Source organism: Camelina sativa, chromosome 9 (assembly GCF_030686135.1).
Source record: "Camelina sativa cultivar CO46 ecotype springtype chromosome 9, ASM3068613v1".
NCBI lineage: Eukaryota > Viridiplantae > Streptophyta > Magnoliopsida > Brassicales > Brassicaceae > Camelina > Camelina sativa.
Genome location: NC_141888.1, coordinates 16,574,138 through 16,581,845, shown reverse-complemented (window position 1 = coordinate 16,581,845; position 7,708 = coordinate 16,574,138). Strand labels below are relative to the sequence as shown.

At 42.9% G+C, this 7,708-nt stretch overlaps 2 non-coding genes across 2 annotated transcripts; one reads left to right on the top strand and one right to left on the bottom strand.

Moving 5' to 3' along the window:
- Window positions 1-3,645: 3,645 nt before the first annotated feature.
- LOC147938171 (small nucleolar RNA R71) lies at window positions 3,646-3,752 on the top strand. The gene has a single exon (XR_015567577.1). It is a non-coding gene; the product is annotated as a small nucleolar RNA R71 (small nucleolar RNA).
- Window positions 3,753-7,327: 3,575 nt separating this feature from the next.
- On the bottom strand, window positions 7,328-7,434 carry LOC147938170 (small nucleolar RNA R71). Its single transcript, XR_015567479.1, has one exon. It is a non-coding gene; the product is annotated as a small nucleolar RNA R71 (small nucleolar RNA).
- Between the last annotated feature and the right edge of the window lie 274 nt (window positions 7,435-7,708).

The following is a 7,708-nucleotide window of genomic DNA, read 5'->3' as shown; positions in this document are numbered from 1 at the left end:
TTTTTCTTTTTTTTCTTTGCTAAACTCCTAATAATATTCCTATATATATATATTTTTTCCTTTTCTAGGAGACTATAGCAAGATCTTTCTCTTTTTTTTTTTTGTACTTAGAGACTTAGAGCTAATTAAACCGAACCTTAGACTTTTCTTTTTCAATTTCTTTTTTTTATTTCTCAACCTAACCCCCAAATAATCTTTCAAAACCGATTCTATTAGCTAGTCCAAATGATTCTAAACTTAGCTAAAACAAGAGTCAGTTCTTTGGGCAGATTTGGAGTTTGTAGACTTGTCGAGAAGCTTATCTCCTATTGTCAGCCATAGGGATTTCATCTTCTCCTTGCTCACCTCCATGTTTTCTCCACTCCCTACCTTGAAGGTAAGTCGGTATTCCTTGTTGCGCATGGAGAAAGTGATGAACCCGATCCCCCCATCGGGTAGTAGGGACGGGTGGTCTTCAAAATAGTGTAACTGCGGCGTGGAAAGGAAGTGAAATGTCTCCTCCTCATAGGCTTCGAGGTTGGCTCGCATCATCTGGCCCAGGTGGCACATGTCGAAGAGAAACTCGACGTCTCTAGCGATTCCCAACTGCTTCATTATTTCGTGGTGGGGGTAGCGGGTACCAACGAAGCTCATCTTGCGGAGGACCTTGAAGAGCTTGGCCGGAGTCTCAACCTCTCTTTGCTTCAGCCTTCCGATGCCAACTGGGTGCGTTCTCTTTTCTCCTCTTCACGGTCATGACTCTCACCCTCCGTGTCGCGATCTTCTTCTTCCGCCGCTCTCTTAGCTACCTCCTTAGCTTTTTTAGAAGCTGGTCTCTTCCCTTTTGCAACCGCGGCTCTGCTCCTCAACCGTGAGGTTTGGTTTGCCTCCGGTTCTCCTCCATCAGCATCTGAATCGACCTCCATAGGGTTTGTGACGGTTTGCTCGGATGTAGACAGGTCCCTACGTCGAGAAGATCTACGGACAGCACTCGCTACCGGTCTTGGTGAGCGAACTCGGGGGTCTGCATGTTCGGTTGCTCGAGAACCTACTCGGGTGACGGATCGGGTTGAGCATTGGGTTGGGGATTGGAAACGTCCACTCAACGGTTGGGAATGCGAAACGTCTCCTTCTCCTCGGGAATCGCAAGCAACGACACCTTCACCTCCGCTTCTAGAAGCGGCGAAGGTTGATTTTGTCTCCTTCTTTTGGGAAGTCTTCATCTTGGGAGCCATTGTTGAATCCTTGAAAAGAAAGAAAAGCTAAACTCGAGATCAATAGGGTTAGTTCCCGAAAATCTTAAAGCACTCGAGTTTGAGAGAAAGGAAAAATAAGAAGAGGGAAGTTTAAGAGTTCTTATCAATTTTGTCTTGGGGAAGAAGGGGTTGGTTCTCTTAAATAGAATGGTTGCCGCTAGGATTTCACCGAGAGTGGGCTAGGGTTTTGTGGAATTTGGACTCCACTCGCCACCCGAGTGGGAACACAATCAGGCGTGTCGGGTAGAACTTCGGGTTCCTCAAAATTTCCTTTTTTCTTTTTCTCTTTTTTTGTTGTTGTAAATATATAGACTTATAGAAATAAATTATTGTAAAAATCTAAAATAAGACAAAATAAATAAAATGAAATTAAAAAAAATAAAGGATACCTTTGGGACTTCTTCCCAAGTGAGCTTGTTTTAAGTCACTTAGATTGACTCTTCATGCTCTTCAAGCATGGTTTTTAGGAGGGAGAGGTTTTGGAATCCTCTCCACCGAAACAGACTGGTTCAACCCATTTTTCTGGTCTTGTCCCGGCTCCAGAGCAAATGTAGTATGGACTTCTTTGTGATGCGTGACTCTTCTTTGTTTTGTCTGGGTGAAAAAAACTTGACCATCAATGGTTGGCTTTTTAATTCCCTTCTTGATGCCAAATTCCATTTTGAAGTGCTCTCCATGCTCAATTCTGATCTTTCCTTGCTTCACATCTATTACTTCTCCTACTGTTGCCTAGAATGGTCTTCCTAGGATCAGTGGATCTTCAGGTTCTTTATCCATATCAAGGACCATGAAATCGGTAGGAACTTCCACTCTTCCAATCCTGAGAGGCAGGTTTTCCAGGATACCGATGGGGTGTCTGACTGTTCTATCAGCTAGAACCAAATACAGGCTACTTGGTATAAAATTGCTGAAACCCATCTTGTTGGCAATGGATAGTGGCATGATGCTGACTGAAGCTCCCAAATCGCACAAGCAGTTGTGAAAAATCCAAAGGCCTATTGAACATGGCAAAGTGAAAGAACCGAGATCCTCCAATTTCTCCTCAATTCGCAGTTCAGGATCTAGACACACTCTACTCCTCATAATTGCATCTCAAATCTCCTTGACAGCTTCCTTAACCTCCATCTCCAGCTGAGCTGTCTCCTTGATGATTTCCTCTCGAAGTTTGTGTGGTGGCAAGAGCTTAGGAGGTGGGGTTTTTTGTTTGGACGTTCTGCAAGCGCCTCTAATTGGATGTCAAGAGCTGCTCTGAGCATTTCCTCTAATTCTCCTTCCTCAGCTGCGGGCAGTTGAGGTTGATCTGTCATCTGAACGTCTACCCGATTTATCATCCGATCATCGTCATTGGGTTCAGCCTCGGGTGGTGCATTGTTCTGCGATTCTCGAACCAGTGCTTGATCATCAGCTCGATCAGCCTCCTCGGGTGAAGCATCGGGTTCGTACTCGGATATGTTGCACTGGTACTCATTCATCCCATAGTGATCCATATCCTCCCCATCTTGAACATCGCTGTCCTCAGTGAGGTAATCCTCAAAATCGTCATCAAGAAAGATGGCCTATGCAGTGGCATAATCTTTTGGGTTCTGAACAGCTTTACCTGGAAGCTGGTTGAGTTTTGGAGGTGGTTGGGTGTTGTGTTGGCCTTCTAGGTATCTCAACTTAGTGTTGAGAGAATAATACTTGGCATTCAGGTCATTGTACCTAGAATCGATCTTGTTTCTCATCTCCACGAACCGTTTTGCATTGTCCATTGCAGCTGATGCTTGACTTTGAATCATCTGCTGAATTAGGCTGCGTAGGTCAGCTTCTTGAGATAGGTTCTCCGGGCCTTGCTGTTGTGGGAATCCAGGTGGGGCAATTTGTTGATGGTAAGTACCAGAATATTGCTGCTTAGGAGCATAGCCTTGATTGTATTGAACAAATGGCTTTTGTTGGCCTTGGTTGCCCTGGACTGCGGAAGGGTAGATCTAGTCTTGAGGATTTACAACATTTGGGTTACGGTATGACAAATTTGGGTTTGGTTTGTAGTTGCTGTACTTTTTATTGTAACCTCCTTGGTTGTTGATGTAGTTCACATCCTCTAGCTGAGCACTCTCCCCATCTTGTTGCTGAAACTGGTCTTCCTCTGAGATGGAATGGACATGCTGCTGCTGGCTAAGGAGCTTATCCAATTTGTCATTGAGGGCTTTCATGTCTCTCTTGTACTTGGCATCATCCTCTCCAGAAGATCGTATAGTGTGATCATACTCCTCATTGTAATGCCCATCAGATTGAGCTAAGTTCTCCACTAGATCCCAAACCTTCATCATCATCCTTGTTGAGGAAATTACCATTACTAGCGGTGTCCACCAACATCCTTATCTTAGGGACTACACCTCGGTAGAGTGTACTTAGCAATTAAGCATTGCTGAAGCCATGATGAGGGCATCTGCTTGTGTATCCCTTGAAATGTTCCCAAGCTTCACTGAACGTCTCATTGCTTTTCTGAACAAAGCTGGAGATGTCATTTTGCAGCATTGCGATTTTGGAGTTGGAGAAGAATTTGGCTAGAAACGCCTTTTTGCATGATTTCCAAATGGTAATGGACTCCTTGGGAAGTGATTTCTCCCAGATGTGTGCTTTCTCTCCGAAAGAAAATGGGAAAAGCCAGAGTTTGAACTCATCTTCACTAACTCCATTTATCTTGGTTAGGCTATAGAGCCTATCAAACTCATCCAATGGTCCAATGGGTCCTCCATTGGCAGTCCATGAAACTTGTTGCTTTGTATCATCTGGATGAGACTACTCTTGAACTCAAAGTTGTTGTTTTGAACAGCAGGTGAAACAATGCCATGTCTTTGAGTGTGAGTAGATGGAGCATCTCCTGCTCCTATGTTGGTCCTCTCTTGAGGAGCTGGTGGACCATTCTGATTATTCATGACCTCCTCAGTTATGTTTGGTTGCGGTTGTTAGACATGTTGTTGACGGAGTAACCTTGGTCTGTCAATATTATCGATGAAAGGACTCAAGTGTTGGCTACCCTTGGATCGTGTTTGCATGCACAATCAGTTAACCTAGTGAGTACACGAAGGTCTATCCGATCCAGGTGATCGAGTGACGGGTCGGGTGGGTGCTCGGGTTGTATCTGAAATGCAAAAGAAACAAACACGAAAGTAAACAAGTCAGCTCCAAACCAAAGTGTAGAATAGAACTTGACCTAGCAAGTGCTGAAATCTTAAATGTAGCAAATAATATTCAACCAAATGGCAACGACGCCAAATTGATAACAGGATTTTCACCCAGGGTATCAATTCTCTATGCAGTTGTAGTACAAAGGATTATCAATCCAAATGGTTGTTATGCTAGCAGATAAGATGTGATCAGAAGCAAGCAAGTCAAGCCAAGCAAAAATTAGGGTTTAAACTAACAATCTTAAAATAATCACAAGAAAATAAATAAGCAAGAACCACACGACTTATGCACTCGATGCAAGCATTCGAGTACAGGAACGGGTGGAGAGATCGGGTCAAGAAGTCAAGGATGAACAGCTCGAAGGTGTACACGAAGCTGGTGATCGAGTACAAGTTCGGGTAAGGGGTCGAGTTATTAAATAAAGTTAAACAATCAAGACAAGAAAGCTCCTAAGGATGGGGTAATCGACTCATAAGTGTTCCTGACCATTATAGATATCCTACATGCCTCAAGCAAATATTCCCTAGACAATGAATCTCTACAATCTTGTTAAAACACTCTCGTGATAGAAACAATCAACCTTGGCCACTCCCCTACCCAACTCTCATTGGAGAAACATGACCAAGCGAGCATTACAAACCGATTCATTATTGTCGATAAACTCCTTACACATCTAATCTCTTAGGCTAAGTGAGTAAATCTCTAGCATTGGTTGATTCAAGCATTTTGATAACTCTCTAATTTACATGTTTTAAGCATCCTTTTTTGTCCATATTTTGGATTATATTTACCCTAACCTTAGCATTTTTAGGTCATTTACTGTAAGAATTTGCATTTAGGCTATTTAGGGTGTTGCATTCTTGCATTTGCACATTTTGGATGAAAAAGGTGCTTTAGAGCCTAAAATTGGGAGAAACAAGGTCAAATCCGAGCATGTACCCGAAGGAGCTATTGAGCAGGAAGAACAGTCCGAAACCCAACCCGATCGAGGAGGATCCAAGAGAAAGAAGAACAACCTGAAGATCTATCTGAGGAGTAACCCGACCACATCCTCGTGCATCGCATCGAGCAGACCCTCGGGCAGGACTGGGAAGCTAGGTTAAAAGGGTTTCCATATATAAACCCCCCTTCATCTTCCTCTCGCCCTAACACGCCGCATATACTTAAAACAGAGAGCGAGAGCTTCTGAGAGAGATCTTGAGCGACTCAAACACTTTTTTCCACTTTGTTAGGATTTATTTTACATTTCTTTGCTATCCTTTTAGATTTTCTACTCTATACTCTTCACTTCTATCTTATTTTTCAAGACAATGCAATTTTCATTTATCTATGCTTTTATGTTTTCTGCGATGAGATCTGAGTAGTTAAACAAAGTTTCTAGGGATGGGATAGACAATTATGTGTTCATGATCGGTTAGGATGTCTTAGCTTGGTTGTTTATATTTTATAAATTCCTTTCTAGATTGGTGTTCTTAATGCTATTAATAGACCGAGAGGTTGAGATTAGATCTAGGGTGTTTTGCCATCGAGAGATGTAGTTGAAATGCTTGAATCAATCAATGCTAGATTTACTCACTTAGCCTAAGAGATTAGATGTGTAAGGAGTTTATTGACAATAATGAATCGGTTTGTATTGCCTGCTTGGTCATGTTTCTCCAACGAGAGTTAGGTAGGGAGTGATCAAGGTTGATTGTTTCTATCACGAGAGTGTTTTAAGAAGATTTTAGAGATTCATTGTCTAGGGAATATTTGCTTGAGGCATGTAGGACTTCCATACTGGTCAGGAACATTTAGGAGTCGATTACCCCATCCTTAGGAGCTTTCGCATCTTGATTGTTTACATTTTTATTCATAACTCGACCCTATACCTGAACTGGTACTCGATCACCAGCTTCGTGTACACCTTCGAGTTGTTCATACTCTTCTTGTTTACTCGATCACTCCACCCTATCCTGTACTCGAATGCTTGCATCGAGTGCTTAGGTCGTGTGGCTCCTGTTTACTTAATTTCTTTTAATTATTTTAGGATTCTTAGATCAAACCCATTTATTGCTTGGCTTGACTTGCATAGTTCTGATCATATCTCATCTGCTAGCATAACAACCATTTGGATTGATAACCCTTTGTACTACAACTACATAGGGAATTGATACCCTGGGTGAAAATCCTGTTATCAATTTGGCACCGTTGCCATTTGGATGAATTTTATTTGCTACGTTTAAGATTTCAGCACTTGCTAGATCAAGTTCTATTATCTACTTTGGTTCAGAACTGACTTGTTTACTTTCGTGTTTGTTTGTTTTGCATTTCAGGTACAACCTGAGCACCCACCCGACCCGTCACTCGATCACCTAGATCGGGTAGACCTTCATGTACTCACTCGGTTCACTGATTGTGGATGCAAATACGATCCAAGGGTAGTCAACACTTAAGTCCATTCATCAACAACATCGACAGACCAAGGCTACTCCGTCAACAACAAGTCCAGCAACCACAACCAACAACAATTGAGGAGACAATGAATAATCAGAATGGTCCACCAGCTCCTCAAGAGAGGACCAATATAGGAGCAGGGGATGCTCCATCTACTCACACTCAAAGACATGGCATTGTGCCACCTGCTGTCGAAAACAATAACTTTGAGATCAAGAGTAGTCTCATCCTGATGATACAAAGCAACAAGTTTCATGGATTGTCAATGGAGGACCCATTGGACCATCTGGATGAGTTTTGATAGGCTCTGTAACCTCACCAAGATCAATGGCGTTAGTGAAGATGGATTCAAACTCCGGCTTTTCCCATTTTCTTTGGGAGACAAAGCACACATCTGGGAGAAATCACTCCCCAAGGAGTCAATCACCACCTGGGAAGCATGCAAGAAGGTGTTTCTAGCCAAATTCTTCTCCAACTCCAGAACCGCAAGGCTGAGGAATGACATCTCCGGCTTTGTTCAGAAAAGCAATGAAACGTTCAGTGAAGCTTGGGAACGTTTCAAGGGATACACAAGCAGATGCCCTCATCATGGCTTCATCAATGCTTTATTGCTAAGAATAATGTACCGAGGTGTAGTCCCTAAGAGCAGGATGTTGCTAGACACCGCAAGCAATGGTAACTTCCTCAACAAGGATGTCGATGAAGGTTGGGATCTAGTGGAGAACTTAGCTCAATCTGATGGGCATTACAATGAGGAGTATGATCGCACTGTGCGATCTACTGGAGAGGATGATGCCAAGTACAAGAGAGACATGAAAGCCCTCAATGACAAATTGGATAAGCTCCTCATCCAGCAGCAGCATGTCCAT